The 16,091-nt window shown below is 39.8% G+C and overlaps 1 long non-coding RNA gene across 1 annotated transcript in view; it reads right to left on the bottom strand.

Moving 5' to 3' along the window:
* LOC124721156 overlaps positions 1 to 16,091 on the bottom strand; it is a 178,347-nt gene that overhangs the window by 45,715 nt on the left and 116,541 nt on the right. The window contains exon 2 of the long non-coding RNA XR_007006280.1: positions 9,281 to 9,334. This is a non-coding gene — a long non-coding RNA (uncharacterized LOC124721156). The remainder of the gene's footprint in view (positions 1 to 9,280; positions 9,335 to 16,091) is intronic.

Here is a 16,091-nt window from a genome sequence, read left to right as displayed (position 1 = left end):
CAGAAGGATGTAGGTTGCAGTAGGTGCTGGGACATGAAGAAGCTTGCACAGGATAGAGTAGCATGTAGAGCTGCATCAAACCAGTCTCTGGACTGAAGACCACAACAACAACGCCTCTACTGCACACACACAGACACACACACACACACACACTCACACACACACACACACACACACACACACACACACACACACATTTAACCCACCTCATTTAACAACAATCATAAATTTTATACCATTAAAGAGTTATTCAAGAAAAACATAAAAAAGCGGCCTTTAAATGCCCCCTCATGCCCACGCTCGCACTCCACCGATCAGGATTTTTAGTATGTTGATCATAGCACTCCCTTCTAGCACAGTACAAAAATTTACTACTACACAAGTTTTTTCCCCAATTTGACCCTCTTTGGTCTTTGTTCACTGAGCTACTAACCTAGAAAAGCTGTATCGTGTATCAGTTGCACCTACTCTAAAAAAGGGGATGTATTGACGTTATCATGTGGACATTATCATGGACTAGAGTTGTTACACGATCCAGATGGATAGCACATTCTCTATAATCTCAATATCGTGATGTACCTCGGCGTGCTGCGTCCTCATTAACAGCATATTGTGCCTCAGACTGCGACAGCATCCACCTCCCTTCCTCTGTGTGAGAATGTTTTGGCTACCAACGCCACGGGCAAAAAATTTTGTCAGTGGAAGCAAAGGCAACGGTGTGCCAATAAATGGGGCCTTTAAGCATGCATTACGCTGTCAGGACTAAAATTTAAATGAAATATAACATTTTTACTCAGCAATATTAGTTTATAACAAATATTTATTTGACCATGAGAAAATTAACTGCTTAATTAGCTTGCTCGAAATTTCAGAGCAATAAGATGTTACTATTGACTTCAAAAAATATAGCCCCACATACAGTCATAGGAGTAACCTTTCAGGAATACCGTAAAAATAGGAATGTGTAATGGAGAGAGATAACATGTAAAGAAACTCAAATTTTACTATGTTCAGCAGTAAACAAATTCCATATTCACACAAATATGGGAGTGTCTCGCTGGCGTAGTGGAGCGAATGTTGTCATGTTATATGAAGACTATACTATCTGACAGTTCAAAACTCGCTGGAGGGCTACTATGTTAGTTTTTTTGCCTTCTCTAACTCAGTTGCAAACGGCGGATCGAAATTCGGTAATACAATCAAACAATACCTTTGCGTTCCTACTGCTGCTGTGTTTACTGGTAATCAGTTGTTGTTTATCTGCAACATTTATTAAACTGTGGCTGGCCCCACCATCATCACCACCCACGCATAACTCGGAGCAATTCCATAAGGTGGGATTAACAGCAGAGTTTATAGCTAGTTTTATCACATCTACTGCTGGAAATAACCCTCTGCTTTATAGCCAAAATATTGTCACATGTATGTGGTAAATTTAACACATATCATCATTAAGGAGGGATATGTTTCATGTAGTATAGTTGGATGGGTCAGTCACCCAACCGCCGAGGAAGAAAAATTGATCTGTTACAACAAAAAGAAAAAGAAATTGAATAAAATCTGGAGCATACTCTGGTGCCCTTCCCGTGGAAAGTTTGGTCTTTGACCATTTAACTGAAAAGATCGCTGACAGAACATTTTCTCTTAGCTACTGTCCATTACAACTACAGGTAATAACAGTGTATCCCATTTGTAGGTGAATATTTTTATCTAGTTTCAATAGGGCTCGAAAACTGAAACGGGCAGTTTAATTTCTGAAATAATATTTTATCTTCTGTGTGTTCCCAATATAAATGGAAAAACTGACGTGATGCGCTGTATCCACTTCACTGCTTCAACAGAAATAACTGGCTGTTATTTCTGGCGGAGTGTACAGCTGAAAAACCTTGTATCTCTTCACCAGTTCGTAAATTTTATAATACATGTCAGCAGCTGACAGATTCCGTGCGTTTAGAAAGCACATGACCAGACACATATAACACACAACTCAGTATCATGCATCTGCGTTGCTGACCGACTGTTGTCCGGCTAAGAGATTTACGGGCATGAGCATATATTTTGGCATAAACTGCAAATAAAACTTACATTCTGGATATTCCAAGATCTCTGCCAGCAGGTGTACATGATGATATTTTGCTCTTTTCTGATTATGATTGTAGCTAGAAAGCCTGTCCAGTTTCACGGCTTTCTGAGCAACAATCAAAAACACAAAGAGCATTCTTCAGAAGCCGCCCAGCTACAAGACCTGTGATACATTACATTCAAAATTCAAAAACAGCCACAATTCAGTTTGTGAAAGCGTTAGGATATGACGACGAAATGATTTATCTGATCCCAATTAATAAAGTAAAGTGTATAAGCTTTGTGAAAAAAACTAAAGTGTGTAGATGAGCTTTATAAGCAGATCTAGATTCGTGGCTTCATCAGTAGACAATCATCAGACTTTTTGAGAGACAGCAATTGTAGAAAATACAGTGTACTCCTCTGAAGACAAACTGGAGTTCATTATAACGTCCTCAGTGCTGGGCTTAGATTTTATGACTGAAAAGTTTACATTGGTGGTCCATGGTCTGTTGTGGCACAAAGTAAGACCAAAGCACTATATTAAAAATTTATGTGATTCACTAGAACTAGAGGTCATGTTCAAAGTGAATAATATTTATGTTAGAAAATAACTGATAAGTGTGCAATACTCAGAAAACTTTTATTAAACACATAAAAATTAATAAAGATATGTCACTGGAAAGTGAAAATAGATCGTTCCCGAATGTAGACCCAGTGCTACATCAAAGAACGTTGTATTGTTGCGATGAAATGGGAATAATCTCTTATTCGACAGTGTAAGTTATATTAACATATTACTGAATTTTATTAACACATTATGGTCCAAACAAACAGAAATTACCTTTATTTCTTAAGGACATGCTGACACTCCAATAAACAGCTTTCCCCAAGCAAATATTGCCACCTACTGGGAACAAGCATAAACGGAAATAACTGATACACAGAGAGCACACGATGTAAAGTGCATGGTGTACATAAAGTCCGGGAACACTTTCAATTATTTATTGCACAAGAACCAAACATTGCATAGATATCATACACATGTCCTTTAGAAGAGAAACCCCGAAAGTTTTTTCCATGTATACCGCCACAGCGTAGTTTGGTAATTTGCCGATAGTTAGCGATAGTCGCAAACATGGCGAGTTCAAGTGCAAAGCGAGCTTTCTGTGTGTTGGAGTTCGACAAAAACAAGTGTGCTACAGCTGTTCAACGGATGTTTAGAAACAAATACGGTAAGAAGCCACCAACAAGAAAGGCCATTTACCACTAGCACAACAAATTCGTTAGGACGGATTGATTGTGCCCGGCAAAGAGAAGTGGACGTCCCAGTGTGAGTGAAGTGGATGTGGAGCGCGTACAAGGGACAGTCATAAGTAGTCCAAAGAAATCGGCGTGTCGTGCATATCGAATTTTTCTAAAAAAAATTTCAGAGTTTCTCTTCAAAGTGCAATCTGTATGACATCTGTACAGTGTTTAGTGCTTGTGCAATAAATAATACAAAGTGTTCCCAGACTTCATGTACACCCTGTATATATCACAATGAGGCGCAGCGAGTTAAGTTCAGTTCCTGAGTTGGAAAAAGAAATGAAAGCTGGATTAGCTTGAGGACTGTGGATGACACGAAAAGGTGTTCATCCTTATAAGAACCAAGATAGTAAGAAAAAAGTTTAAAAAATTCAACTATCTCCTAGAAAAGTACTATGGTATACTAAATGAGTGTGGAATAAGTCATTGATATTTTCCAAATGAACTTTATTTGATTTTGGTCTTGAACATACAATGGATAGGAGATATTACAACTTATCTAAAGACTGATATACTATTCATACCCGATGTCTTTGAAACCCTTTGAGAAATATGCCTGAGTATCCACGAGAACTTGTGTTGCACTACCCTACACCAGGATCGAGTTTTATGTAATGCTGAAGTTGATCAAACAACTTTGAAGTTGTCCTGTTAGCACGCTCCATTTAAGCCTTGCTGGCTAATATCATGAGAGGATCACTGAGTTGATCATTGGAATTTAGTGTAACACAAGAAGAAGCTACTCGACTTTATTTTGACATACCATACCTCTGAATCTGAGAACGCTCACATCTGTGTTTTATTTTTATTTGTCCCACTTCCTACATCCCCATTTTACCCCTCCATGAGAGTATGAGTGAATAAAATATGTTGGGGTGATAGAAGGATAGTACTAACAAGAGATTGGTAGAAGGTGGTGATTATGCTAAAAAAACCTGTGGGCAAGCTAAACATACAGGTTTGCAGAGATTTCAGAAGGTATCGATAGTTTAGAGGGCGTCAGGTAGTTGAGCCAACAACAGACTTCCTCTTCCCCTCCCCTCCCCGGTAGTTTGACCAGGGAGACATTGGCCCTGGCTGTACAATACTTAGGCATTCTTTTTATTCCTGCTATCTTGGCTACAAGTTTATTGTTTTACAAGCATCTAGATCGCTCCCACATGAGCACAATGTGCTCCTTACAAAATTAAATCATTGTCATAAACGTGGTCACAACCGTTAGAACTTGGTGTTGGCCATAAGCTGAGCACCTCTTTTGTGAATATTAATAACTGAGATCTGCTGGGTTGAGAGAACGGGCGATATATTGAATTACTATGTACGGTTTTTGTGAATTTTATTTTAATTTTAATGGTCATTTCTTTGCGTGTTCGTGCAGAGCACATGTTCACTCCAAAGGCGTAAGCGAGCCTGAAGCAGCTGAAATTCAAAGCCTGCGAATGTTCATCGACGTGCAGTGTTTGCTATAAATAATAGAAAGTTAGTTAGGATATTTTATGGCATCATTTTCATAATTTTGGGGTACACGTTTGTAATTTGGTAACGAGTTAGCTCGTGACAACTGCGTAAGTGAGGTTTAACCTTCATCAATTCATGATATTACGCGGGTTTATAATTCTTGAATACTTGCTATAGGGCGTTTAGACTGGGTTACAGTAATTCTTGTGTGATATTTTGTGTATTTAGTGTCGTTTACTTTGTGCTTTATCTGTGACCACGTGTTTCATGCCACTTTTCGGAAGTAGCACGTAGAGATTAATAATGAGGGTTTGTGTTATGTTTTCTTGACGTTAGGAAATTGCCGCGGGAAATAGAAGCTCAGTGAGCGTGAATTTTTTGATTTATAATGAATATTTTAGTTTATTTCTTTGTGATTGATGTTGGAACCACATGGCCTACCACTTGGGAATATGATTTCTTTTTACATCCCTGAGAGGCTTTAGAATGTGATAAATTGGCTCAATGAATTTTTGAACTGCTGTAATTGCCTATTAAATTATTTTTGTGTTAGGAATTTTCCTTCATTTTAATTGACTTGGCTCTCAGTAAGAATCTTGATGATGTGGTGGCATTTCATTTAATTTTAATTTAAATACGATTTTGTGCTAATTAATTATGCAGGGCACCACAGTATATAGCTTATAAAATTCCCTGCTCATCTCTGTTAGGTTTGGCTTTGCTACTACTTTCGATAGTACATTCAAACAAGGCAGCAGTTACGGTGATCAGTCTGCATATTGGCATGCCAGTGTGAAAGCGATGTTGTTTACTGTTATGAAATCACATGCAATAACAACTTCCCACTACCTTATAGTGTGGCAGTTTTATGACATCCATAGGAGACCAAAAGCAATCCCAACTGGGAATCAGTATGGTAATTATGCAAATCTATATGAATCATCAGAAAGTGTAAATGAACCTGATACAGAAATTGCTAACGCTGTAATAAAATTTTGTGCTGCTCAGGAATCAAGTGCTGCTCTTGAAGTGGTAGACTGATCTCCTCCTATTCTCATTCAGTGCATAAACTGCCAGTAATCAGTAACAGTTGAGAAAAGTGAATAAATTAACAAGTTAAAGAAACATAATTCAGAGTAACAATGGGACATGGTTTGTTAGCTGTTAGCTTGTCTACATGAGCAAACCCCTACTCCTGTGTACTGATTGCGCTGGTTCATGATAACTTCAGTGAGCGTTGTCTGTTGCGTATTTAATTAACTGAGATTATGAAACTCATTTTTATGAGTGACCTGTGACGAGGGCCTCCCGTCGGGTAGACCATTCGCCTGGTGCAAGTCTTTCCATTTGACGCCACTTCGGCGACTTGCGCGTCGATGGGGATGAAATGATGATGATTAGGACAACGCAACACCTAGTCCCTGAGCGGAGAAAAATCTCCGACCCAGCCGGGAATCGAACTCGGGTCCTTAGGATTGACATTCTGTCACACTGACCACTCACCAACCGGGGGCGGATATTTTTATCAGTAATTAATTGATTCAAACTGGGCCAATTTTTATAAAATATACTGGCATCAAGAGCCCCATCAAGTGGTAAGAGCGTAACTTCAATAATAGAAGTTAACAATAATCAGATATTAGAAAGAAACTTGTTCAGAAAGATTTGTACCCATTCATGCATCACAGTCCGAATCAAACAATCAACCAAGAGATAGGGTTGAAACCTCTTGATTTATTTCGTGATTATAGCATGATTCTATGGTCCTGGAAGAAGTCAGAAGTAATATAATACTGTTGTGAAAGATGAGCGAAGCAAACAAGTACATGAAAAATTATAATCGAAGTAAAGAATCGATGTATCTGATGTATGTTCCTGTAACAATCTCTATAGCTAGGCAGTATCACAGTACTTATCATATGAAAGTGTTGATTCGATGAGTTAAACAGTTCGATTTAAAGGTCTTGTATACAGGGTGGTCCATTGATCGTGACCGTGCCAAATATCTCACGAAATAAGCGTCAAGCGAAAAAACTACAAAGAACAAATCTTGTCTAGCTTGAAGGGGGAAACCAGATGACACTATGGTTGGCCCGCTAGATGACGCTGCCATAAGTCAAACGGATATCAACTGCGTTTTTTAAAATAGGAACCCCCATTTTTGTTATACATTCGTGTAGTTCGTAAAGAAATATGAATGTTTTAGTTGGACCACTTTTTTCGCTTTGTGATAGATGGCGCTGTAATAGTCACAAACATATGGCACACAATTTTAGACGAACATTTGGAAACAGGTAGGTCTTTTAAATTAAAATACAGAAGGTAGGTACGTTTGAAGATTTTATTTCTGTCGTTCCAGTGTGATACATGTACCTTTGTGAACTTATTATTTCTGAGAACGAATCCTGTTACAGCGTGATTTCAAAAAATGGCTCTGAGCACTATGGGACTTAACATCTATGGTCATCAGTCCCCTAGAACGTAGAAGTACTTAAACCTAACTAACCTAAGGACAGCACACAACACCCAGCCATCACGAGGCAGAGAAAATCCCTGACCCCGCCGGTAATCGAACCCGGGAACCCGTGCGTGGGAAGCGAGAACGCTACCGCACGACCACGAGATGCGGGCACAGCGTGATTTCCTGTAAAAACCACATTAATGCAATAAATGCTCAAAATGATGTCCGTCAACCTCAATGCATATGGCAATACGTGTAACGACATTCCTCTCAACAGCGAGTAGTTCGCCTTCCGTAATGTTCGCACATGCATTGACAATGCGCTGACGCATGTTGTCGGGCGTTGTCGATGGATCACGATAGCAAATATCCTTCAACTTTCCCCACAGAAAGAAATCCGTGGACGTCAGATCCGGTGAACGTGCGGGCCACGGTATGGTGCTTCGACGACCAATCCACCTGTCATGAAATATGCTATTCAATACCGCTTCAACCGCACGCGAGCTATGTGCCGGACATCCATCATGTTGGAAGTATATCGCCATTCTGTCATGCAGTGAAACATTTTGCAGTAACATCGATAGAACATTAAGTAGGAAATCAGCATACATTGCACCATTTAGATAGCCATTGATAAAATGGGGGCCAATTATCCTTCCTCCCATAATGCCGCACCATACATTAACCCGCCAAGGTCGCTGATGTTCCACTTGTCGCAGTCATCGTGGATTTCCCGTTGCCCAATAGTGCATATTATGCCGGTTTACAATACCTCTGTTGGTGAATGACGCTTCGTCGCTAAATAGAAAGCGTGCAAAAAATCTGTCAGCGTCCCGTAATTTCTCTTGTGCCCAGTGGCAGAACTGTACACGACGTTCAAAGTCGTCGCCATGCAATTCCTGGTGCATGTAAATATGGTACGGGTGAAATCGATGTTGATGTAGCATTCTGAACACCGACGTTTTTGAGATTCCCGATTCTCGCGCAATTTGTCTGCTACTGATGTGCGGATTCGACGCGATAGCAGCTAAAACACCTACTTGGTCATCATCATTTGTTGCAGGTCGTGCTTGACGTTTCACATGTGGCTGAACACTTCCTGTTTCCTTCAATAACGTAACTAGCCGGTGAACGGTCCAGACACTTGGATGATGTCATCCAGGATACCGAGCAGCATGCATAGCACACGCCCGTGGGGCATTTTGATCACAATAGCCACACATCAACACGATACCGACCTTTTCCGCAGCCGGCCGTAGTGGCCGAGCGGTTCTAGGCGCTACAGTCTGGAACCGCGAGACCGCTAAGGTCGCAGGTTCGAATCCTGCCTCGGGCATGGATGTGTGTGATGCCCTTAGATTAGTTAGGTTCAAGTAGTTCTAAGTTCTAGGGGACTGATGACCTAAGCAGTTGAGTCTCATACTGCTGAGAGCCATTTGAACCATTTTGAACCTTTTCCGCAATTGGTAAACGGTCCATTTTAACACGGGTAACGTATCACGAAGCAAATACCGTCCGCACTGGCGGAATGTTATCTGATACCACGTAATTATACGTTTGTGACTATTACAGCGACATCTATCACAAAACGAAAAAAGTAGTCCTACTAAAACATTCATATTTCTTTACGTACTACACGAATATGTAATAAAAATGAGGGTTCCTATTTTAAAAAACGCAGTTGATATCCGTTTGACCTATGGCAGCGCCATCTAGCGGGCCAACCAAAGCGCCATCTGGTTTCCCCCTTCAAGGTAGACGAGTTTCGTTCTTTGTAGTTTTTTCGTTTGATGCTTATTCCGTGAGATATTTGGCCCGGTCACTATCAATGGACCACCCTGTATACACTGAATATGTAAAATAATTGTGGATGTACTTGCGTTCTTTAAGTGGATTTGGAATATATATAAGTACACAATACTCATCATCAATATCTACTATTTGCACTTAAAAAAAAGTGTTTCTTGGCAGAAATGAGTGAAAATTACTTACAATATTACGTGAGGAGGTTACGTATGTTGTTCATTCTAGTGACTCTAGCTGGCCCTGTAACAGAAGTTTAATGTATTTTCTTATTCTAGTTTTAAATGATTGAATACACTTTTTATGTGCTGTGGAATTTTTATGAAATTACAAAAATTACTGCAGGAAAATTAAGGTTTTTCCAAATGTGGAAACGTGCTCCAACTTACAGAGCGGTCATGTTCCCAGGAAAAAAATATTCTAGTGAAATTTAATAACGTTGCAATTGAAAATATCTTCTTAGTACTGTATTCACTCGTCTATCTGTCACATTGTTAGTCTACCACTCACCAATAATCAGTAAGTGAAATCAGATTAAGCAGGAATATTATCAAAAACCAGTGCAAGTTAAAAACATTTTGAAATTAAACCAGATGTGTAGTGGAACCAAATTTCAAGGCAGTTACGCTATGTCTCCTACAGCTCAGTTTGCAGGTAATAGTATTTTATGCGTATATGACGTCGAATGTTTAATAGGTTTATTGTTAATGTTATTTTTGTAATTTTCAAGTTTGAACTGTGTAGTTAAATGGCTTTTTTGTATCTATTTCATGCCGAAGGAAAGCGCCTTAATACGACGTTGACAGCGTCTTCGACGCTGCCCCAACGACAGAGAACTGTCGTTGGGGCAGCTGTTAAACCACCAACCGAAGGCTGTCGCGCAGAAGATTGTGTCGGCGTCTGTTATCGCCCTCTGACTTGTACCAAAATTAAGTGGAATTAATTGTCTTTAACAAACATAATAATGGATTATCAATGTTGTTAGTGGAAGATGTAATTATGATTAAGTTAGTTCTTGTCTTGACCACGTACGATTGACACTGACGTTGTTGTATGGCGTATGTTGTAATAAAATGCGTCAATCAGTGTGGAAATTTACTTACTTATTCTTCAAGAATTTTAAAGTGACTGAATATTTTGAAAATTACTGTGAATTTTAATCTGAATTCATCAAGAGAAGATTAATTTCGAGGATCCAGTCATGAGATTTTTTGGAAGTTATTGAAGTATGTAGTGAGGTCGAGATCAGAGATTACAATTAACTTCGTCAAATTCTGGAAGGCACGGAAGTTTGTGGAACAGTTGATATGCAAATGACTGAAATTTTGTTTCTCACTACTTCCGAGCTTGCGTAAAGTTAATCTGAGTAGTTCACTGGAGTAATTTAAATGGCGCGCCCATCTGAAAAGGAAGTCTGATACGGTCAAGCTGAATTACCATACATAAATGACTGAAAGGATTGATCCGCTGGCTGTAAGGAACAACTTATACTGGTTTTGTATGATATAAAAAGTGGGCGTGTGGCTTCTCTACTGGAAACTAACACACATTTCCATTTCCAAAACAGATAAAACTTTTTGCATTAAAGAAACTCAGTTCGTCTGCAAGTATCACACGTTACACGATAAAAGACTTTCTGTTTCAAGGTACACGACGCTACAAGACCGACGAAGTATGGCTTAACTTCAACATGTTCTACAAATAGTTCTAAAAATATGTGGCATTTTACTCGCTATACATTGAGCTGACAAAACGCATTGGATAGCGATACAGGCACATATACCGATGGCGGTGGTATCGCATGCGCAAGGTATAAAGGGGCAGGGCATTGGTGAAGCTGTCATCTGAACTCGGTCGATTCATATGAAAAGATTCCACCGTGATTATGGCCGCATGACACAATTAACAGACTTTCCATTTCGGAAATTGTTTGTGAATTCAGTATTCCGAGATCCACAGTGTCAAGAGTGTGCTGAGAGTACCAAATTTCACGCATGACCTCCCGTCACTGACAACGCAGTGGCCGACGGCATTCACTTAACAATCGAGAACCGAGGCGTTTGCATAGAGTTGTCAGTGTTAACAGACAAGAAAACAGCATGAAATAACCGCAGAAATCAATGTGAGACGTACGAGGAACGTATCTTTTAGGAAAGCGCAGCGAAATTTGGCGTTAATGGGCTATGGCAACAGACGACCGATGCGAGTTCCTTTTCTAACACTAAGAAATGACCTGCAGCGCCTCTTCAGGGCTGGTGACTATATCGGTTGGACCCTGGACGACTGGACAACCGTGGCCTGGGGCCGTGTTCTATATTGTTCGTACCGATCGGTGTAGTAGGCAAGTCTCGGTAGTGACGTCATTTTCGGTTCTTTATCCGAATTTCCTATTCTGTAAGCTTCTGAGACCTGTTACCGAGTGGTCCTCCTACCGATTTCCTTTGTAGTTGTGGTTTTTCATTCTTGTACAGTAAAACAGTTGTGGCATGCATGTAGATTTGTACCAAGTATTTCGCAGCTGCGCTTGCAATTAACGATATATTATTTTCAATGCTATGTTAATGTGTTTTCTTATTTTGCTCTTCAAATTGTGCTTTTCTGTGTTGTCGTGTGAAATATCGTGACAATAATGGCGTGTGAAAAACGTAATACTAGGCTCCAAAGTAAACTGAGAAATGACAGTGAAGACGAAAGCAGTGTGTTAGCGCCGCCGAGTAATGAATTAACTAATGTTCAAAGTAGTAATTTGGTAATTGTGCATAGGGAAATGGAGCAGGCTGCAAATAATGGTGTAGGCAGTGAAACAATTAGTGAACAGGTCGGCAACAAGCTCGCCTCAGGAATCCGAAATGACAGGACACAATCTTGCAAATACTGTAGATACAGGTTTTGCGTCCTCACCATTTTCTCAAATAAGTCAAGACACATTTTCTGCTTGTCAAAATGTGAATGATGCCGGTGCAAATGCGCTGCCGAAAAGCATAGAGGAACAGATTCCAGGCACTAATACATTATTATTGCAATTAATTCAACACATGAAACAAAATCAGAGACAAACACAGCAACAGTTAGACACAATGGAACAAAATCAGAGACAAACACAGCAAAAGCTTCAAAAGTTAGACACAATGGAACAAAAGATTCAAAAGTTAGATTCAGTGGAACATACGCTTGAACAAACACGTGAAGATTTAACTACTGAGTTACATACAATCGAATCGAAATGTCAGAAAGTCTGTAATGACGTAAAAACACAAATTTGTGAGCATTTCCAACCTATTTTTTCGCGGCGTGAAAATACATTACAGAATCACGAATTATCCATAAAAGAACTGCAAACTAGTTTTCGTGAAAATCATGAGACCTTGCAAGCTAAAATTGACTCAGTTGCATCTACCGACTCGGTTACGCAACTTGCAAAAACTCAGGAAAACTTAAAGGACACGGTAGATACGATTTCAACACAAATGGACACTCTGAAACTTGGTTCAGAAAAACACACAGAGGAAATAATTTCACTATCGGATAAAGTAGCCGAAGTTTCAGATCAGTTCACTAACTTATCTACAAAGGTAGATGATGATCTGAATGACACAAGACCTGTAGCCTTCACTGACACTGAAGAGTATGAACAAATTAGAAAATTCAAAAAAAAAAAATCAAAATCAAATCAATACACAGTATAAAAGAGAAATCCGGGAAGTACAAGATCAGTTGGCACAAGTAATACAAGAATTACATATTTCAGAAGACACTGGCGCTCCAGTACGGGAAGAGGGACATAGAAATACGGAACAACCACGAAATAATAACACAGGACACCTCGGAAATTATGAAAGAAATTGGCAAGGTGCATTGAATTTTGAGACTGAACCGCCAAAACGAAGTAACAATGAGCGATGTGCGACTCGCCGACACGATAATTTTGACTATAAGCTGTTCATTACTACATGTAAATTCAAGACATTTAAGAATTCTGGCAATGACATTTATCCACGAGCATGGCTTCATCAATTCTCTCATTGTTTTCCTCCCAACTGGTCATTGCAGCACAGATTAGAATTTATATGTGGCTACTTAGAGAATGAACCAGCTGTAAGAATGCGATCGGTCATTCACGATTGTCACAGTGAAGGAGAATTTTATCATGCCTTCCTCTCAACATATTGGTCTCAAACTACACAAGACCGAGTAAAACATAGCATCATAATGATGAAACTTTGTGAGTGCACAAGTGGTGGTTTATGGACTTGCTATATTGTCCGTAAGACTCTTCGATGGTGATTGTGCACCTGCACAGTCGCAGCAGATGGCTGCTGGCTATCTCTACAAGGTCTACAGTGGGTCTGCACCTTTGATGACCCACCAATACCATTATTTCTACAAGGACTGCAGTGGGTCTGCACCTCTGGTGGCCCACCCATACCATACTCTCTACCAGGACTACAGTGGGTCTCCTCTGTGATTACCTACCTACCAATATTCTTCAAAACTTCGACTGACTCTGCTGTGGGTTTGCTCTGTTGTGGCCCATTACCTGTCTGCATGTCAAGAGTCAGCACTGTCTTCCCGTTGGAAGAACAACACTACTTCTTCAAGACTGCATGGAAATCCACTACTTCCATGTGCATTCTCTTTTGCTACTCAGACGTTGAGAAAAACACTGCAATTTTACTGTGATGAACGATCAGGACTGTCTTTATGGACTGTGAGAACATTTTAGCTTTTGACCAACATTGTATCAATAAGTGTGTGCATTTGATTTCTTTGTTATTGTAATTATGAAAAATTTTTTCAAATCTGTATTGGCCACTGCCCAAAACAATTTATAAAATTTTTTGTGGGGAGCATGGGGGCTATGTAATTAGGCTGTTTGTGTTTTTTTAATGGTAACGCCACGTAGCGCTCTGTATGAAAATCACTGGCTGTGCTGTGTGCAGTCTGTGGCTGGGTGGCATTGTTGGAATTTGCCATTGTAGTGTTGGGCAGTTGGCTGTTAACAGCGCGTAGCGTTGCACAGTTGGAGGTGAGTCGCCAGCAGTGGTGGATGTGGGAAGTGAGATGGCGGATTTTTGAGAGCGGATGATCTGGACGTGTGTCCATCAGAGACAGTACATTTGTAAGACTGGATGTCACGAACTGCTATATATATTATGACTTTTGAACACTATTAAGGTAAATACATTGTTTGTTCTCTATCAAAATCTTTCATTTGCTAACTATGCCTATCAGTAGTTAGTGCCTTTAGTAGTTTGAATCTTTTATTTAGCTGGCAGTAGTGGCGCTCCCTGTATTGCAGTAGTTCGAGTAACGAAGATTTTTGTGAGGTAAGTGATTCGTGAAACGTATAGGTTAATGTTAGTCAGGGCCATTCTTTTGTAGGGATTTTTGAAAGTCAGATTGCGTTGGGCCAAAAGTACTGTGTGTCAGTTTAAGCACAGTCATGTATAGTTTTTCTAAGGGGACGTTTCAGTGTCTGGTTGGAAAGTGAGTTCATTTTTTTCTTTGTTAGAAATATGGTTAGGTTAGGTTGTTACTGTGTATGATCACAATATAAAAAAACGTTTTAGGTCAATATTCTCTCAAAATACCTGTTATTTCTATGCAATTAAGAGTTTAAAGATGATTAAATATCAAGACATCGGCTCTGCTTGCGTATATTACATGAGTGTTAGCTGAAATTACTAGTGACTTCGAATACGCTTTTCGCAAATGGTTTACTTATGAACCATCGAAACGCACTTAAAACTTTCAAGTAACAATGCAAAGTAATTTTGTGAAGTCTGATAGAGGAAGCCTTCCAAAATTCCATGCATTTACTACTTACGCCCGCATCATTCGGCAACGAAGTCAGCCTGCATCTCTCTCCAATGGAATTAAAAAAAAAGCGCGGAAAGTATGCCAGTTGTACTAGCGACGTTGTTAAGGCGACGAACTGCCGTGCTGTCAGATGTGAAAATATTTTTTTTTCCTCTTCGTGTTTGCAACACATTCTGAGGCTTCGCTAATCGTCAAAGTTAAGCATTTCTCTGAAATATTCGTTGTAATTTAGACGAGTATCTCAGTAACGAGTATCTCCGATTTCGTGACTTCCATATGTTTAATCAATGAAAGATGAAATTACTGTGCGTGAAACAATTGACAGTGACATTTATACTATTTCTTGCCACAAATAATTCGTCATTTTTTTCGGAACACGTAGCGATTTCCGAGAGTGTGGTCAGACAGGAATCTAAGAGCACAACGTAAAGGCCGGCCGGAGTGGCCGAGCGGTTTGTGGCAATCTAGCATACAGACGTATGACAGAAGTGACACCCAATCACCTGACCGCGTTCGAAATCTGTCAGTTCCGCAAAGCGTCCCATTCCGCTCTCTCACGATAACTAATAACTACTGAGATCGCTGATGTAGAGTACCTGCTAATAGATGGCAGCACAATGCACCTAACATGAAAAACGTATATTTTTGGGGTGTCTGGATACTTTTGATCACAAACCACTGCCGGCCAGTGTCTGTATTTTTGCACATTGTTTCTGTTGTGGCATAGTCAGTGTTTCCACTTGCGTGTTATCCGAAACGATGTTGCAATGTGCTGTGTACGTTTAGTGGAAAATTTGATAACATCTAACGAACTAGCAAAGAATTACCGTTTTTGTGAGTTGAACACGCAAAGTTGCAATTAGTGAGTCACTTCTGCAACTCCTTCAAAGAATTACAACGACGAAACTAGTAAGATGTTGAAACATGCATATCTGGGGCTGGAATCTGCGAGATATAACTAACGTAACATTCAAACATGACGTGCTAGACCTGCTTTACAGTTGCAAACAGAAAAAAATGGAGAAACTACGATTTAAGCGTAAGCTGTGAAAATATGATTCGCTTGGACTCAAACCTTCAATCTCTCAATGGAAAAGGAGTATGTGAGTAGTGGAAGCTCAAACATGAAAGTAGGATATCGAGGAGACCCATGAGGATTAGAGAGGTTTTAACTAATGAG

This window comes from Schistocerca piceifrons, chromosome X (genome assembly GCF_021461385.2).
Source record: "Schistocerca piceifrons isolate TAMUIC-IGC-003096 chromosome X, iqSchPice1.1, whole genome shotgun sequence".
Taxonomy (NCBI): domain Eukaryota; kingdom Metazoa; phylum Arthropoda; class Insecta; order Orthoptera; family Acrididae; genus Schistocerca; species Schistocerca piceifrons.
This window is presented reverse-complemented; position numbering and strand designations above follow the sequence as displayed.